Source organism: Aethina tumida, chromosome 1 (genome assembly GCF_024364675.1).
Source record: "Aethina tumida isolate Nest 87 chromosome 1, icAetTumi1.1, whole genome shotgun sequence".
NCBI classification, from domain to species: Eukaryota; Metazoa; Arthropoda; class Insecta; order Coleoptera; family Nitidulidae; genus Aethina; species Aethina tumida.
This window is the reverse complement of record NC_065435.1, coordinates 67,826,376-67,847,659: the sequence shown is the minus strand read 5'-3', so window position 1 is coordinate 67,847,659 and position 21,284 is coordinate 67,826,376.

Sequence of the window (21,284 nt, the reverse complement as noted above, 5' to 3'; positions counted from 1 at the left end):
GCTTTTATGCCCTGCGCGCGCAGGATCCGTAAGCTTCTCACCGACACTGGCTTGTCGAGTGGTATTCACTTCCAAGATCACCAAAGATGGAACCCTTCTGACGGATCAAGAGTTATTTTTTGGAATGAAGAGGGGGAAATCTGTAAAAAGACATTACCTGATGGAATTTAAGATAGTGTTAAATTTTTATCGACTAAAAACCCCTCCGAGGTACCCACTACTGAGGGCCACAATCAACTAGGGAACATATATGGAAAACATTTATGAGAAGTTTGGACAGATATCGAATTATATATGGGTAAAATGAACTCAGAGGTCAAAAGGTGCCAAGTGTCTTTTCTGCTCACTTGAGTGTCGAAAAACTAATCGGAAAGATTCGGGAACCTTCCTTGAAAGGATTGGAATTGTATTGGGATTCATTAGCCACAGATTTCATCCTTCCTATGGATGGAAAACGTAATTTTATTTTCCCTTTTATAGACTTTTGGTTCTATGGTGAGATGTTTTTCTCTGGTCCGTTATTACATTTCAGTAGAGTAGTATACATTTTACATTATAAAGAAGATATTATTTATTCATTTAATTGAAACACATTTTATATGTATAGTTTAAATCCATCAATCAGTGCTCTATTTAATGTTTAGAGTCTATAATAATAATATAATTTATGCTTTTTAAAAACATGTTTTTCCTATATTTTTGCAAATTTAATTTGTTCTCATAGTCCTCTAACAAAAATTAATAGGAATTATTTAAAAATTAAGGAAAATTATATACCTTATATTATATTACACTTATTCTTAATACCTTTTTTAAAATTTTTTTACATAAAAGCACGTGCTCCATTTTAATACACGTACTATCGCGTTCATAAGTGGTCTGCCACTTCATTGACTTCAGGCCGTAAACGGTCACATTCTGTATTACCGTGCACAGCCGAGACGGCCTGATGTCATTGAAGTGGCAGACCACTTATGAACGCGATAGTACATATATGTGCGCTTTTCTGTCATTTTTATTGTATTTGTTTATTAGCGGTACCTGCATTACAAAAATTTACATTGTATTCACATACTTAAAAGACAAGATGTATCGCAGCAAAATCTTTTCTTGTTTTGCGAATTTTTTTTCTTTATTTGGAATGAAGGAGGAAAAATCTTCAAAAGACATTTCCTGGTGGAATCGGAAAGAGTGCTGGATTTTTACATATATATATATATATATATATATATATATATATATATATATATATATGAGGAAACTCATATATGGATGGAAAAATATAGAATTCATATATGCGGGGCATATATGGGTGCACTGAACTAGAAGACGAAAGCAGGCAAAGATGCCAGCCCACTGTCGATTGGGGTCGGGAGAACAAGACCAATCAGAGAAAGATTCGAAGATCTTCCTAGGGTAGGATTGAAATGGTGATTGTATCCATTAGCTTCCCACCGCCACTGGTTTGTGGAGTGGTAGTGAGCCCCAGGACCACGACACGGTGGATCCATTCTTGGGTTGTCTTGCGTAGTTGTTTGTTTTGGAATGAAGGGGGGAAAATAGTCAAAAGACATTTCCTGGTGGAATCAGAGATAGAGTCGGATTTTTACCGACTAAAAACCCCCCTCAATGGTACCGACATCAATGAGTGACATATATGAGGAAACTCATATATGAATGGAAAAAGTTTAGAAGACATATATACAGGAATTTCCTAGGAAGAGATTGAAATTATGGTTGAATCCGTTAGCTTGCCGTTATATTATATAAAAAATAACTTTTGACGGTATTTCGGAAAAAAGTATTTTAAATAACTATATTAACAAACTTTTGTTAGTATAGTTTGTGGTGGGTTTTAAACTACTGAAGGATTTTAAAGTATTAGGTTGTAATATGTTTCTAAAAATTCATTTTCTTGATTTCCATCTAAACTTTTTCCTTGACAACTTAGTCGCTGCAAGCGACGAGTACGGGAAACGATTCCATGCTTGCCGATTTCTGATGGATATTAAAACGAAATAATCTGTTATAGAGTTATAAAACAGAAGAGAGAAAAATCAAATTTATTTATTAATTCTTATTTCATTCAAGTTTTAAAAACATTTTTATTAATTAAAAATAATAAAAATCATGTAGCCCATTTAATATTTATTAATGAGTAATAACACAAAAAATAGATAAGAAAGTTGATTAATGCCCCATTGAATTTAACACTTTCACAGAAATTATTGCATATTAATAAACCTGTGACAGAGTTAAACATCGAATTCTAAAAAAATTATCCTTTTTGTCAAAGTGTTAAAAATATTTTAAAATATGAACTATAGTAGCGACTTAACGCTTTAGTTCTCACCATCAATGCAATTAGCGAATATGTTAACAGACAAAATTGAAATTGTCTTGTTGGCATTAAGAGATAAATTATTTGTGGGGACTAATACTATATTTTTTTATAAAATTTGAAGTAGACTTACGGGGAACAACTTGTTGCTATTTTTTGGTTGTAAAAAAGTAAACTTTGGTTTAAGATTTGTATATTAAAATAGTGTGATGGGGGTATTTCCTTCTGAAAGAGACCATATTTTTATAATAAATGAATAAAGTTAATAATTATATTAATTAGAACATAATTTAGTTACATCACGTGTATATTTTACTGAAATACCACTAACAATTTAAATAGATTAAAGAGACGAGGACGTTTCTAACACGATAATAAATGAACAATGAAACTATTCTGGGAATGTGATAAATTCAGAGACGAAAACTTTAATGTTTCATTAAATGCGCCAGATCAAAGTAAATGAAATATTTCAGAAAATCATTAATTATACTCCATTAGAGTTAAACTTATATTATAATTTTTCATAATCAGTATAATTATCTTCATAGTTTTACGAAGTAAAATTTTATAAATAATATAATTTCATATTTTTTAGTTTTATTTACGACCAAACGTGCCAATAATATTTGTCTTATAATTTTGCAATAAACCACCACAGTTAAATGACAACATCAATAAAATGAGACCAGATTGCCTTAATAAACACACATCTGGGTAATTCCTGGCTCCTCTCTTCGTCAAAAGATATGCTGCGATAGCTTTTCCAGCGTCAATCGAGATTAAAGCGATGAGGGACCTATAAAAAATAAACGTGTCACGTGTTTATTACGTGTCTTAAACCATTTGATGTAATTACATATGTGTGTTACAAATTGTAAATTGTCTTGTTTGACACATACAATTTCTTTTGCGGATATATAAACTTTTGTTAATTTTATACAGCTTGGTGCATTGGGAATATAGACGCCCTGCTACTCTTTTAACTTGATTTTAATAAATATTGGCTTAAAATATAGACAATAAAAACGTTTTGTGCAATGTCTATTATATTTTGAATATTCATTGAAATTAACCAAGTTATATACACTCGTCACAAAAAGTTTCGCATAATTGATTTTTGACTAAAAATTTTTACCTTCTAAAACTGTTCTAAAGTGGCAACAACGACACAACTTAGGAATGTTTAAGAAAGGTTTATTGCATAAAAATTAAAAAACAAAATAATAAAAATAATAATAAATCACTAAAGATGAGAAAAATCAAACAAAAAAACGTTTTTAACGCCAGTTGAATCATTTTTAAATCTGGTGTTACCGTCTTCGGCTCTAATGACATCCCTCATTCCATGTAGCAGGCTTGTTATAAGATTTTTAACGTAGTCCATATCCAAATGTTCCCATTTTTCATTTAAAACGTCTCCTAGCTCATCAAGACGTCTGGATCGATACTGTGGGCTCTTATGCATCTCTGTAGGTAGCCTCAAACATGCTCGATTGGATTTAGATCTGGACTATTTGCTGGCTAATCTAAAACTAGCCTTTCGCAGACAGTCTACAGTTATTCTGGAAACGTGCGGGGGAGCGTTGTCGTGCATAAGAACAAAATTGTCGCCTATTATAAGGACAAACGTTACTGCATTTTCTTCAAGAACCTTCCATAAGGTATATAAATACCGATCAGCTGTTAGAGATCCACGACGAAACACTATAAACTATGCGCTTCAAAACATATCATAATGCAGTCACTTCCACAATTTCGGTTTCCTCTACTATAATTTTGCACTTAGCAAATCTTTTACCTTTACGTCTGTATACTGGACTACGTGTATCAGATCTGAAAAGTAAAAATATGGACTCATCCGTGAAAAATATATTAAGTCCTGACTATTCCAATTAATGTGATCTCTAGCAAACCTTATTCGTGCGATACGTTGTTCCCTGGATAATAACGGTGTAGTAACAGGCATTCTGGGTATGATTCAAAATTCTCTTAACCTATTACTAACGGTTTTAACGAACATTTTTACAATTTGGACCCTGGACAAATCGTTTGCAGTTGTCGAGCTGTAACATGTCGCAGACGCATCTATCGGGAACTGGTCTTCTAGGGCACTCTCCTGTTTCTCTAAATCATTTTACAACCCTAGAAGCACTGGATTGGTTAATCCCCATCAAATCTGCCACATATTGCTGTGACCTGCCATCTTCAATTGGGGCCCCGATTTGGGCTGCTTGTTCAGGTGTTAATTACACATTATTTCTTTAAAATACCGTTATAAATATAAATTAGCAAATAAATCAAATATACACACCCAATTTTAAAATAAAAATAAAATTTTTCACAATATTTCTGTTTTTTTTTTATTTCCTGCATGCACCAGAATTTAAGATGGTGGTTTATATTCATCTAAACGAAATAATACACAAATATAAAAAGGTTTTAGTAAGAATTATGATTCAATTTTAATCTTTTTTTCTGTTTTTAAAATAATGCGATACTTTTTGTGATAAGTATATATATATATATATATATATATATATATATATATATATATATATATATATATATAAAATGTGCCATTTTGGCGCTCCAAAAACACGTCAAGTTGGTTTGTCACCTGACACATCCTTCAGTGTGATAGGTGGAGTCCTGTAATCTTTGTTTTTTTATGTACCCTCACAAAAAACAAAAGTTAACTCGGATGACCGAGGGGGCCACTCAATTATACCACTTTATCCTATACAGCGTCCTGGAAACTTGCCATTTAAATAATTGCACACATTTTGCGAGTAATGCTGAAGAGTTCCGTCTTGTTGTAAAATCAGTTCATTACATGCTGGGTCGTTCTCTATATGTGTTAGAGGTGGGTCGATCGCATTTTGTAGTAAATTCAGGTAAATATAGCCTGTTAAATTTTCTGGAAAGAAAAAAGGACCTACAATGGAATTTCCATAAATACCAGGCCACATATTCAACTTCTAGGGCTTGTGATCAATCCAGTAACGACAATTGTGCCGATGTACTATTCAGGAAGAAGGTATCCTCGTCTTAAAAATATGAAATTATCATTATTATTTGCTCATTCAGTTAAAATTTAGTCATTTAGTTTTTGTTGTAATCGAATTTGGATTTGGATAGAACTTGGCACGCTCGTGGTAACGGCCAATTGTCTTGTACTCAGTATACTCTCAGCAACTTTCCTCAATACTGCTATCACCGCGTGTTCAGTTAGTGCTGGATTTTTATACAGCTTCATTTTGCAATAAATGGAACTGTTTAGTAAAATTTGGGCATCAATTCGCGAACAATTTTGCTAGAAGCATGTTTGTCATGATGTCGTTGGTAAAACCACTCCAGAACCTGATTTCCACATTCATTGTTAAAAATCTCATAAGTAGTACACCATAATTGATATATTCAAAAGATTCAACATCAATTAAATTTTTGAACTTGAAATCGTTTATTTAATTATATATAGTGTATTTTTAGTGGGTATAGAAGAATATGCATCAATTGAAAAAAATAGATAAATAAAGCATTTCCTGTTTTCCTTAATGATCCAAAGAGTTAATATGTATTATGTTGAATACAAGTACTGATATTGACCAGTAAGAAAATTTTGAGAATTTTCAAAATTTCATATCATATTTACATAGGATATTACGCTTTCTCGTGAACGAAATTTTCAAATTCTTTAATAAATCTCAATGATATTTCTTATAACAGTTTTATGGTACTATCTGAAATAAAATCTGACATTTTCAATTCAAAGTAACGACAATCCACTCAAATAAAATTAATTACACTTTTTATACAACATAAAACAAAAAATACCTGCTGTTACCTTCCAAGGGGTTGAAGGTTGCGAACAAAAAAAAACTAATTTTGAGTATATATTGCATTCAGGAATGTTAGAGTGTTTGTTTATGCATGAGACAGGTTAATCATAGGTCTTTGTACATATTTCTTTACGAACTGACAGATTTCTGGAAAACAAGAATAGGAATTTATATTTAAAGTGGTCTTATCCGTCGCTTGTCTGACGTGATATTCTTTTGCTAGTTCATGCATTTCTCGGAATCAAATATTGAGTAATTCTTTCAACATTTATGACATCAAATGATACAAAATACTGTCTATTTTACAAAACTTTTTTTAAAATTCATCGTTTGACAACTTCTTTCTTTTTATCCTCTATGCTTCCACACTTTGTTATACAGAGAACCAACTAGTAAAAATGCAACTACAATACACCGATTTCGAAACAGGGTATTGTGATATAATAATAATAAACATGTATTTGCGCAACAGAACCATATATTCCTATATCTGGACAAAATACAAAAAGTAGCTGTAAATTACATAATGTGTAAAAGTTTATAAAGGAAAATTAAACCCTATCCAAAATTTGGTTCTTTTGTGATATGGATTCTAAATTGAAGAACAATAATCCAGTTTCGATCGCACAAAGCTGTAACAAAGTAATTTCAAAGTATCAAGGTTGTTAAAATCACGACTATTATCACAATTTTCAATTGTAAATCATCATAATCGGAGATTGAATTGACAGAATAGACAATCTTGAAATCATGGATAGGATACAAAATTAGTGAACAATGTAAATTATTAATGCAGTAGACGCCCAAGATTGGATCCTTGAGGTACCTCAGAGGAAGCGAAGTAGAATTTTGACTTAAATCCATTGTAGTTCCGAGATACGAAAACCGTAATTGAATAGTAAAATTCTTAAATCGAAGGAAGTTTAATTTGTTGTGAATTATATGGTAGTGTTAATAAATACAATCAATTTTATTTGCAAATGATTGTAAATTGGGTTTGTTAATCTTGTTTCCAAAACAACTTCTTTTAAAACAGTTTTCAAACGACAGTTAGCCATGCAAATTATAAATTATTGCCCCTTCCATTAATTTACCAAAATCAGTACTAACAAGACTCTGACAAATTTCCTTTCAAGTTGTCTACACACTAAACCACTAACCTCCGTCTTCTTGAAACAATTTGTAGTTCTTTTCATAACGACGTCATCATTATACCACAAATCAGACAGTTATGACACGATGGAGGTTCATGGAGTTATGGGATCAAAGTAGACAAAAATTGCATTACTAAACAACATGTTGTTTCAAACACCTTAGCTGGAATTCATTTTCTTCAACAATTCAAGCTATTTTGACATATTAAATTAAAAGAGAGAAAAATATTGTTATACATATAATACAATATATAATAATATATATATATATATATATATATATATATATATATATATATATATATATATATATATACATAAGAAAAACACCCTCATACAAATTAATATTTTCTTTCGATTTTAACTTTTTTTTTTTCAATTGTAAGAAAATATGTACTTATTGACAAAATGTCACGTTATTTGGCCCAAAACCAAAACCTACTAGATAATTTTTTGGGCATGAAAGTTGAAGAAATCATATTAGTAAATTTTTTATAGTAAATCTAACTACACCATTGAATTAAGTACCGTCTGAATTGGGTATATATCAAATTTCATAAAAAAATTATGCATATTCATAATTCCGCGGAAAAAATGAAAATCATATCCTTCTTATGAATTTATTTTTTTAATCAAGTAATGGAATAAATTTTCAAAAATAGCACAAAATATATTATTTTTCACGAATATTATACTAATAATAGTAAATTAATTATATTATACTTATGCTTATTAATAATATTCTTAAAACTCAAATTTTCGTTCGTGGTAGAATTAATAAATCATGTGCGGAAATTACCCCAGAATAATTGAGAAAGTTACGAAAAAGGTATGATAAATGCATAGAATTGAACGCTACATTCATGGAGTATGGGTATTAAGAGCATTAGTGTAACATGTTATCATCACTTTATTTTAAGAGACAGTAAAATGATGTTAGTAAAATATATAACAAATATCTTAATGATAACTAAACAAATATATTAAATGCACATTTTGTTAATGAATTACAAAGAAAAATTAAATTTTCTGTCATTAGTCCTTAGCCGCCATTTTAGTTCTTAATTATAAATATTTTCTAGGCTTTTTTCTGAGCCACTAATAATATTTTTAAGTTTCTGGCATATAGCTGATGATTTCTATTACTTAACCGGCCGATATATAAAATTAAATGTATGTAATAGACAATAACTGAGTGTCGGAAATTTTATGAAATATATCCTAGATTTCACTCGCCGATATGAAAATCTGTTTTAATAAAAAATGAACAGTTAAGCGAACACATTTCTACGTTTTATATAGTTGAGTAGCATCGTAAAACTGTTTTAATAAAAAAAACAGGAGTTTATCAGCGAGAAAAATGTCACCGATTCAATTTTGAAGAAGTGCAGCTTTCGCGGAAGAACAGTGAAGTTTCCAATTCGGATTATTTTATGGTCGAAGGCAAGCGGCGATAAATTTTTGGTTTGGCGCCCGTTCGGCCTTAGTCCCGCATCGAAATCGGATAGGCCGGGAATTGAGGAACGGCGGCGGCGGCAGCGGCGGCGGCGCGATGTTTCCACCCCCACCTCGATCCAGTGTCAGTTGTGCCCCTCGAGTCGGCCCGCGCCCCTCCACGTCCCCCACCCCGGCCCGTCTTCTACTGTCAGGGTAGAGGCAGGCTACTCCCTGTCTAACATCGCACCACTCACCACCTATATGTAACCACCACTGTTTTTTATGTCAAAACTCAGAAATAGTGCCCGTTACTCAAATGTACTGTTCACTGACTCTCAAATGCGCGTCTGTCTGATTAACAAACAAACAAATAATAATTATTTCGTTGTGCTCTTTCTGTGACCTGTGTCTTTCTTGTCTTCATTGATTTTTTCTTGATTTTTGGCGATTGATTTCGTGATTTTATCACACAAGGTAAATTTGACTATGCTCTCTTTTCGCTGCTTTGCACTCACCTCTCTGTTTTTTATGTTAGTTTTAGTTGTATTTATTGCCTGCCACTTAGTTCTCCACCTCTTGGCTCCATCGACACCGGTACAAAAATTTAACCTTAAATTGAATAAACAAACCGATTTATCACACGACTACACAACGACAGATGCACAATTAACCGATGTATTTCAGCATTCTTTCGATTATCTCGATTTCTCAACACGTAACCTCCACAAACAGGACATAAACATAAGGTTTACATTCTTAAACTACAAGTGACTTATTTATTTGAACAATTACCATAAACGGCAAATTAAACTAAACCACATCCCTTACAGACAAATTAAATCCCTCGAAACATTATATGTGTTTAATAATTTTGATAAATGAAATCAAATAGTTGAATCTTAATAATTTATTTAATAAATTATTTTTAAAAATAAATCACCAGTTGTTAAATTAATTATGCGAAACTATATTTTAAAAAACAAGCTACTACTACTTGTAAGAAACTGATAATTATTTAAGTTATAAGTTATTTTAAGAATATCTATATTCATTTTATTATTGTATAAGTTATTTAATTTTATATATAGTTTTATTCAATTCAACTATATTACATTATTATTGATGGTTATTTACAGTGGATTTGTTTACAGGTATTTTTAGATTTTATTGTGTTTATATTTACATTTTGATTTAACGCGATAATTGATTGTTGGCGTTTTTTAAAATCAACAAAATTGACTATATTATTTCACGCCTGCAAATAGTATACCATTAAGAAGATTAGATTTATGTATAAATAATTAATATATTGCAATTTGCCAATATTACAGTTAAAAATAATTAGTTTATGTTAGATTTGATTTTGAGCATGTTTAATAGCATGTTTAAAATAAAATACGGTACATATATGGAGCTACATATATGCTCCTTATTCAAAAATTCTTAATAATAAAATATCTTAATAATTTAAAACTCTTTTTTTCCTTCTTTTTCAGTGAAATTTGGTAAGAGGTTTTTTAACTTGATAAATTAGATTTCGATAATTATTAAACGGTACACGCCGTGATATATACTTACTTTTTGTTGAAGTTTAATTTTTCATAAAATTGTTGTTTCTCACACCTCTTTATACGAAAAAAGCCGTAAATGTAGTATTTAATTCATTAGTTACAAGACATCTTATATATGTATACTATATTTCATTTATTATTTAATGAGTTTATAAGTGTTTTTATTCAGAGAAAGTGAGTCTAAATTATAGATTAAGCCCAATACAAAAACGTTCTTAATTATATGATATTAGTTAGCTTAATGAGACTTATTAATATATTAAATTAAGTTAATCCAAAATTGTCTCAAACAAAAAATAATTAGAAATTAACCTGAATATTAATATTCCTTTTAGTCAAATTTGTATATTAAGAAAGTTTAACGTTTTCTCCAAACAATTGTTCACAATTAAGTTTATCGATAATTTAATTAAAATCGTCTTAAGTGGAAGGATAATGCAATTATGTTTAATTTTTCAATAAGATAAAATTGAAGAATAAAACCTTTTTTATATTACTACTTTGTTTTATTTCAATTATCTTATTAGACCTTCTTCTGAATAAATTTTTCATATTAAATTATGTTACCGCAGTGAGGTAGATAGCATTGTAGGTAGTAGTAGTTTTATTGCAATAGTCATTATAAATATAAATTAATAATAAAACAAAAATAATTTCATATTTCAGGTTACATTTTTAAAAAGCATGTTAGTTTAAGCATGTTAGTTGGCATGAATAAACCTGGTAAATAATTATTAAGTAGATTGTTGTATATCTTATTATAAAAATGGCACAGTATACCCATATGGTACAACTGTATTTAAAATAAAAATGGCGGATGCGCCAATAAAATTTCTTAAATAATTTCTTATAAACAAAAAATTCTATGTCTTTTCCTTCATTAATCGGATCATTCGTTTATTATTAAAAAATAGTAATTTATGCTATATTAATAATATAGTGAAATTAATGAAGAAATGAAATATTAACGAATGGGTACATGAAACTTAATGTGTTTTTTCTTATTTAAAGATATATAATAACGCAGTATTGAAGCCACTAGACAATCTTCAAACTTGAAACTTTACTAACAATAATTGTATCATCATTAAATATGTATTTGGATAATTATAATAATAAAATAACCATAATAATCATATTCTATACATATTCAATTTTATAGAAAATAATAAAAATAACAATTTCAATATTTCATTTTATGTTACTTTTGATGTTTTGTTATATTAAAATTAAAATATGGGTATAAAGGTTTAATGAACTTCATATTTATTATTTAAATGGACATTAAATGAATTTATGTTGATGCAATATTCAGCGGACAGATGGCAAGCTAGATTAGGTAAAAAGAAATTTAAATACGAAATTCAATTCCAAATGCAATCAACAACTTGCTCGAATCTTTAATTCAATGCAGACCAACAAAAGTGGCGAAGGAAATTGTAAATTTTTTATCTAACCATTAAAAAATGGCCAATAAAAATACATAATGGGGAGACAAATTACTGTCATTCGTTTCTTTTAAAGGAAACGTCTATTTCAGGGTGCTTTGTGGATTCTTTTCTATTATGTTGTTATTGCTGTCAAATATCCCACTTGACCAACAACATCCAACTCAATTGTTAACAGGAAAATTTAATGGAAAAAATGAAAAAAAGTGTAAATTTAAAGCGAAATCGGTGTTTCAAATATTAATATGAATAGAATAGAAACGAACGAGAGTTCGAAGTATTTTCTAAAATCGTGAAACAGTGCTTGACATCTATGCTTATTTAAATCGATTATATTTGATAAAAGTTCAATTTTTTTTTTTATTGAGATCACTAGTCTCGGTTGTTATGTTATTTATTAATCACTGCCACAAAAAGCCAATTTTAGTCAAGTTATAATTTAGGCATGCACTTTTACTAGGCTGCGTGAAATGGTTTTAAACATGTAAGAAATCACTTATGGGATTAGAAAAAAACATTGTTTTATCAATATTTAGTATACAATTAGTAAACATACGTTTTAATGAAGTTTTTTATTTATGTCACAATGTTGATTGTTAGAACAGTGCTATTTCATCTTGAGTGTGTCATGCTGCATAAAAATTCAGACAGAATACCCACAAACTTGTTGAGTGTCACAGAACTCAAACAGATTACTAAGTGACCCAAATAATCCAAATTAACTAAATTACCAGCTAAGTAACTGTCCTAAACTGATTCTAATTAAACTAGTTTTTAGTACTTAACACAATGAAACAAAATTAACAGTAATCCGGAATCGGGTACATTTATAAAATGACATTTAAATAATTTTTTTATTGTTCCACCTATAGAATGCATAAAAAGTGATATCATCTGAAATAAAACGGTTAAATGAAATTAATTCTAATTATTATTTCCAGCAGTTTATTTTTAGAATGCGACATACATAAATAGATGTCGGACTAAGACAAGCCGGTGATTGCGTGAGCTTTACTTTTACAAAAGCCCCACACCCCCCAATCTACTCCCCCACCCCGTTTCGTCGAAAAGGTGGTGAGGAATCTGCGAGTTAATGATTGAATTGTGTTTAAATACAAAAACTTTTCGTTGTTTTGGCACGACGAAACTTTGTTAATGGGCCACGATTTCATACAAAAACTGTTGAGGGTTTATTCTTCGCCATCAAAGTGGTTGTAGTAAATTTAACAGTCGGGGTGGAAATTATTATACAAATTATGAGTTTTAATAGGACGTGAAATTTGCCAAACCGTACGTTAAACTATGCGTTTGTATTGAGCTGTGTTCAAATTGCTCCAGAGTTATCGTGCAACGTTCTAATGAATTGAATACTAATTGTTGTGGCCAAACTTAAAGTAAATTTTAATACAGTTTAAAACAAGTAAAACGGTTTAAAATCAGCAGGGAGTTACAATTTTTCTCTGTATATTTATTTCTCATACAATATTTCGATAAAATACAATTAGCTAGCTTTTTTATTACGAAAATGTTACGATTGGAGTTGTACACTTACACATTTTAATCATTTTTTTACCCTGTTGCTCGGTTAATTTTTGGTCTGATTATTGGGCAAATATCTTAATTTTGCTCAAAATATTTCGTGAATATAAAATTAAATTGACACATAAGTATTATATGTAGATGTACAGTGGATTTATAAAAAGTGTTTGTCATTAAAATATTCGATATTTTTAAAAAAAGGTATTATAAGTTAATATTTACATAACAAGCCAGTTTTAGTATTTCGGTTAACTTTCAATTTCTAATTGTGTCGGGGGAAAGCAGATTTTTACATCACTTCATATTTTTAATAATCAATTTCAACCATTGTCCCACAAATTAAACGCATTCAATTTTAAATAATCCGTGACACAAACGTTAATTTAAATTAATTTTGTAACAAAATTGTGTACATTGTGATTTCTTACATGTTAAAACCATTTCATGAAGCCTTAGTAAAAGTGCATGTCTAAATTATAACTTAACTTGAATTGACTTTTTGTAGCAGTGATTAATAAATAACACGACCGAGACTCGTGATCTTAATAAAAAAAAATCTTGAACTTTTATGGAATATAATCGATTTAAATAAGTATTGATGTCAAACAAAGTTTCACGATTTCAGAAAATACTTCAAACCGTCAAACTTTTAAGTGGTTTTTCTGCTCTATTCATATTAATATTAACACCGAATTCGCTTTAAATTTACACCGTTTTTTCATCTTTGTCATTAAATTTTCCAGTTAACTATTGGGTGTTATTGGTTAAGTGGAAATATTTGAGAACAATAATAACATAATAGAAAGGAAACTCACAAATTAAATGCAGTTTTAAATAATCTTATAAAGTCACTAATGTAATTAATCATTTTAAAGTAATATTTTGCCAAAAATATGTTGAAAATTGTAAACCTGGTTAAATAAATTTCACTAATATACATTAAAAGTACCTGACCTTGTAGTAGTCCTCTTGTAGCTTGCGACACTTCTATTGTAGCCATAAACTACAACTGTTTATCTTTTACCACGGAGACATTTTTTCAAGGCTGGAAATTGAATAGAGTCTGGTGAATAGTGAGCATGAAGAAGCAATTTGAACTTTAATTCATTGATTTTGGCCAACACAATAATGGATGTATAAACCGGAGCATTGTCGTGGTAGAAGAACATTCTCCTTTTCGTCAAATGTGGCAGTTTTTCAGTAAACGTTGTAATAAATTCACATAATACTCGCAGTTGATGGTTTTTCCTTTCTGTATATAAACAATGAAAATTATCCCATGCACATCTCAAAAAAAAACTGACGACATCACCTTTCCAGTAGACGGGACTATTTTCGCTTTCATTGGAGTCGGTTCTCCTTTTTTAGTCCATTGTTTGGACTGTTCTTTCGTTTCAAGTGTAAAATGGTGGACCCACGTTTCATCCATTATTATGAATCGCCTTCCTCTGCGTAGTTCAGTATTTGCAGCTGGTACGGTTTCGTTTAAATTGTGCTACCCGATATTTTACAGTTGTAAACGACGTAGCAGAGTAGAATTCAACTATATTTTGATAGTCGTTAGACTTTAAATGAAAGTTTACATAACTAGAAAATTTGAGACTTTAGCTTATTAAGGTTAACACTTTCCATTCTTCTAATGTAACAAACCACCTTTTTGTTTACAATTTGATTTTAATGAATTATATCTCAAAAGAAGATTCTTTATAATATGTTTTATGCCTGACTGGAGCATTAACACATTTTTCTAATGAATAAAAAAACCATGAAATAAAAAGAGGGGATTTCGTCTACAATGTTTTGTGCTTCAGTTTTATTTTATTATAGGTTAAATTTTTAATTATACATGGCTCTAATTAAAATTTAAAAATTTGGCTGAATTCGTTAAATCTCAATTTGATTTCCTTGACATTTTCAATTCACCAAGCTATTAGAGCAATATCCAATATTAATAGCTAACACTCGGTGTGTTGACATTCCATTCATCTTGACACCGTTCCTGTTTCCACTCACAACATTCCCGTGACTCATACAAGCGACAGGAGAATTCTTCTGAGTTAACTCGTCTATCAGCTCGTTAATAAATGTCGCACATCGACTAATATTTCATAAACTTGGATGCAAATTTATAACCCGTACTTGTACGATCTTTATGGTACCATGGTAAATATTTTTATGTTCATAATAACGTAACAAAAACAGTGACATTAAGCATAAATTGCTTGTAAAATTTTCAATAGTAAAGTAGACATAAAATAAGAGTAAAATTTTAGGGTCCTGTTGTGACAAAGAAACATTTGCACTCGTCGTGAATTAAAAACGACGTGGATATATAAATTTTTCTTCGACCTGTCACAAACACGCGACCTGAAAATGTTTGCCACTAAATATTGACAACACAACCTCTTGGTTACCAAGTTTCCCAGTCGCATAGATAAGACCCGTTTACCGAATATCACAATTAATTTCTTCGATGGTATAGCGAAATGCCATACAACTGGAAAATATGACGGCGATTTTATCACTCAATTTTATTTCATTGTGTGTGGAACGGGTCGAAAATAGAAGTGATATACAGTAAAATTAAAATAAAATGGATCCTGGAAGGACTTAACTAATTAGATAATGCAAAATGATAGGAAAAATATTTCTTCTTGATTAAATTCTTTTAATAACAATGTTAATTAATTACTATGTTATCCATTAGCACAAGAAATTTTTTAGCGTGTTGTCATCATTATTTAAACCGCCTATTATAATTTATTTTGTGTTTATAACGTATAACAATATGTAGATTACAATTTTATTTTATTGGGTGAGGAACGGATCGAAAATAGAAGTGAAGGAAATAAAGTCTAGACGAGCTTAATTAGATAATAGAAAATATTAAAAATAATATATATTTTTTGTTAACTTCTTTTAATTTTAATAAATACATTTGGTATTATTAATTAACTCTTTTAAGCAATCATTTTTTTGAGAAAATTATTTATACATAAATTATTTTTTTTAGTTTGTATTAAAAATATACAATAAAAAATATATTACATTATAATAAAAAAATATTTGAAACTATTACCACAATACGCATAGTATCAAAAAACAATATTTTTTTTGTGTGAAACTGCTGAAAATATAAATGTTATATAGGAAATAAATTCTAAAACTAATTAGATAATGGAAACTAGTAAAAAATATAATTCTATTTTGTTAAATTCTTTTAATTTTAATAAATAGATGTAAAATTAATTAATTAACTCTTTTAATCAACAACATCAAAAATAATTCATTAAACAGTTTCATAGTCTAGAACGACTTATGTAATTAGATAATATAAAATAATAGAATAAATATTTCTTGTTTATTAAATTCTTTTAATTTACTAATATTTTAATATTAATTTATTAAATGTTTAAATTAAAGAAATAATTTTTAATGGTATTATCGACATCATTTTTTTCTTTATTTTGTACTGATTATGAATAATAAAATAGTTCATTATAATTAAAATAAAAAACAGTTGAAACAATACACTTTTACCAAAATACAAATAATAATAAAAAACGATATAATGTATTATGTGTGGAATGGGTCGATAATAGAAATGATGCACAGAAACAAATTAAAAAGTAGAAATAATTATGTATTTTTTATTGGTTTCTTTTAATTTTTAAATTAATTTTAATATTAGTTAACTGATACATAAAAAAATATTTTTAAGGATATTATCATCTTGAATTTGTTTTTTTATTGTGTATTGACGATATAGATTAAAAATTATTTTTTATATTTTTTAATAAAAATCACCTGAGATAATACTTTTACTTTTTTAGATAATATGAAAGACAAACAAGTATTTCATTGTGTGTGGAACTGATTAAAAATAGAGACAAAGAAATGAAATATAGAAGGACTTATCCTTAGATAATATATAATAATAAAAATAATATATCTTTTTTTGTTAAATTTTTTTACTTTTAATATTTATTTTTAATATTAATTAATTAGCTCTTTTAACCAACAACACAAAGAAGAAATACTTTTTAAGGGTATTGCCATCATCAATGTTTTTCTTTGTCATATTGGCAATGTATAATAATTTTAATAAAAATTTTTAATATTATTTAATTAATTCTTTGTCAACAACACAATGAAAAAATAATATTTCTTATTTCGTTAAATTAAACTAATGAAATAATGTACAATAATAAAAAATATTCTCCTAATAATATTTTCATAATAATTATTCAATTTGTGCTGATTTATTATTTCATTTAAAATCATTCTAAACAATACTAATATATTTGTCTCATTGGGTTTTCACTCTATTTATTTTTAATGATTAATATGAAAATTAGCAAGATACTAAATAAATTTGAATCAAATATTGAGTCAAATAATAAAACTAAAAGTATTCTCTCTAAATAGTTAATAAGTTCACATAAATGAATCAACAAATACCACTAAAACCATATGAAACAGTTTTATGCATACTTCATAAATCGTTGTTTAAAATTAAGTTAAAAATGTTGGAAACCTAAAGAATTTGCGTATGTAAATATAACAGCATAGCATTTTTAGATGAACCCAATTTAAGAAGAATTTCATCCGCAGAACATTATCATAAATTTCCGAGCAATTTAGTGGCACAAATGTATCATTAAACCTCCATTGTGTCCATAACCACTGTACTCGAGTGATTCAGAATTTTAATAATCGCGAGGTTTTCCAATAATACGACGAAATTATGAACGAGTGGCAAATAAAATTGTCCAACGAGGCGAAAATGGAAGGAAAACGAAATACACATTCGTCCTGTTGATTTAAATTCGCCAGGAAACGTAATATTTCCTGCTTTGTTGGCAATTTGACAGTTTAAACGAATTTTTTAGTAGGACGCCTGTTCATTAGCACAAGTGAAAATTTAACTTCTCATTTATGAACGCATTCAACTTCTATTTTGGAGTATCCACATGTAGTTTTATAAAATCACGAAATGATGAAATAATACTATCGATTAAACATTTCTTGGTAACCAGTTAAACAATGTGGTCATTTAATTCCTGACAAACGTACATATTGGAATTGAATCGGTTCAAATAAAGACTAATGAGCATTCGAGTTGGCCGGAATCAAATTTAATGAAACACTTCACATAAATTTCTCCCCTAGATTAATTTCATAAAGTTTTCTTGTTATTAATTTCAACGTCTTATTGAAATCTGATGCAAGTTATCTTGGGGATGTCTTCACTTTTATATAATTAATGAATTTGAACAATTCCATTTTTGTGGTTTAATAAGTTTATTTATAATTAAAAAATAAATCAATATATGAGTATATTGAATTATCTTTTAAATTGTCAGGAAAAAATTAACCTTTCGAAAAAGTGTTTCTAAAATAGGTGGAAACAGATTAATACGTGCAATAAAGAACTAAGTCTAAATATTTTTTATACTAAAGTTTTCCCTGAAAAAAAAAAAAATAAAAATAAATAAAATTTAAATTTCAAAAATTGTTTTTTTTTCTTTTATTTCAATAACCTTTGGTCCAATCGAATTTAAATTAGTTATATTTTATCCTAAAATGTATGCCCACTATTCAATGTAATAAACTTTCTTTACATTGTTACAGTGGCATAGATTCTGTGAGTTCTCCATTTTTTCTTATCCTATTTTCTATGCCACTAAATATTTTTTAAACTATTAAGTATTTCGCATTCTTTGCACAATTTGTAAGAAAAAAGGAAAAATAATTTTAATTATCACAGCCGTTTTGATATATTTTAGAGTTATTGTTCACTTTAATTTTCTTCAGACATTAAAATGGTAATACCTCAAAAACAGATGTGTTAAGTAAAATTAATTCAGGGTTGTGCAAGTAATATATACAACTTTAGTTTTTAAAAATATTCAATGACGAAAATAGATGTAATAAACTTTTTCCGTAAAGGTACATTAGCATTAGTTCATCTCTTTTTTCCACCCTATTTTTACGCCATTGAATATTTTATAAGATTATTAAGCTTTCCATATTCTTTTCATAATTTAGAGTAAAAAGGTTCTCTTTAATTTTGATTGTCGCAGTAAGTATTTTAGAATAGGATATTAAATTATTTAGATTTTCTTAACCTATTCCCAAGCTTTGACTACCTATTATAGACCACCTTGTATAATTATAATGAATTAACTTTAACTAAGATAAAACCATATTTTTAGTAAAATATACGATGTTTAGGAAATGGGATTTAGATGGTTTTACTTATTATATAACTCGTATAAAAATATATTTTTTAACTAATAATTTATTTTAAATATGTTTTTAAAAGCGAAATTTTATATTCACACTTATTCACATAAAAATTTTGATGTTCAAGATACCTGGAAAATATGTTATTTTTCATGTTACAAATTTATCAGAAATATCGTTATTCTTAGTTAAAGATATATTTATATTTATATATAATTATATTTTAGCGGCAAATTCCAATATGATTTCCAAGAGGAATAAAAAATAATGAGATATATTTTTGATATAAGTTTCTTATATTACGTAAAAAAAGTCTGTAGACAAAAATCAAAAGTATTACACTTTTTGGAAATTTGCCAAATGTTAGTTTTCGTAGATATTTCACAAAACTTAATTTGGAACTGTATATAAAACTTCATAAAGTCTATGGCAGCAATACATTTCACACATTTTTCTAATGAATTTATATCTTCTGACAAATAAATCATGGAATAAAATGTGAAAAATATCTGACAATATTAGATAGCAACGTGTTAGATCTCACAATTAGTTTAATTCTTAGTGCCAATAAAGTGAACAAGTTCAATTTTGTTTATTGCTTCATGTTCGCTAGTGATGCCACTCATTAAAAAAATATTTTAACTAGCACTTAAGTAATATTGAAAATTAATGTGTTTTGTCATTATTTGTTAAACTCAAATATTTTTCATATTTAATTTCATGTCTTGGTTAATTTAGTTAATTAGAAATAATCTGATTTTGTCATAGATTTCTTTAATATGCAATATTTTTCTGTTTACTTTGAATTATTGCTAATTTTTTTTATAATGATGTAGAAAGCAATTTTTATTTATTAAAACTATTTGTAAAAATAGAGTATTTCCATCTTAAATGGAACATACTGTACAGCGAATAATTAAATTTAATAAAGTTTTCTGATATACTATACAAAGAATGAAATTTGATAGACGGATGGAGGACTTAAAAAATGTGTTAAAAGCTTATTGAAAAAAGATATTAAACTTCGCTCAGCATTCTCATGTATTTCAACATTTTTGTACTTTACGAAGTTTCTTTGATCATAATTTATGACGATAGTTTAAAATATGGGTAATACGTGTACTTCCATGAATTTTTGCACATTTATGTAAGCTTCTCTTTAAAATTCCGCACATTAAACACACCGACATGAATAAAGTTTATTTTGCTTAGAAAATGGAAATAAAAAAAAAACGTTTTAAAAATTCATCTGGTATTTTTCCAGATATAATTTTAAAATATCTGATCTTTTTTTTTTTGGTTTGTACATGTAAATGAATGTTTACTATTGTGACCTAAATAAAATTAAACAGCGTACAAAGGCATAAACATTACTGTTAATTAAAGCTTACTGGAATGTATCAGTGCGATTATATTTGTCAAGAAAAAAATAAAATAAAAACAGCGAACACGATTTAATGCGAAAAACTGTAATCAAATAAGGGCGAATGTCTATTTGAATTTCCTGCAAGCGAATTTAATGAAACACTTCACATACTTATCCGGATTAGTTCTGCGAAGTTTCCTTGTTATTAATTTCACCGCTTTATTGAAATTTGATCCGGACTAACCAAAGATTTGTCCTTAATACGTTTTTCTATTAATTGTGTCGTAACATAGTTAGAAAATCGTACATTTTCAGTGCCCGTAAGGGACTGACATCA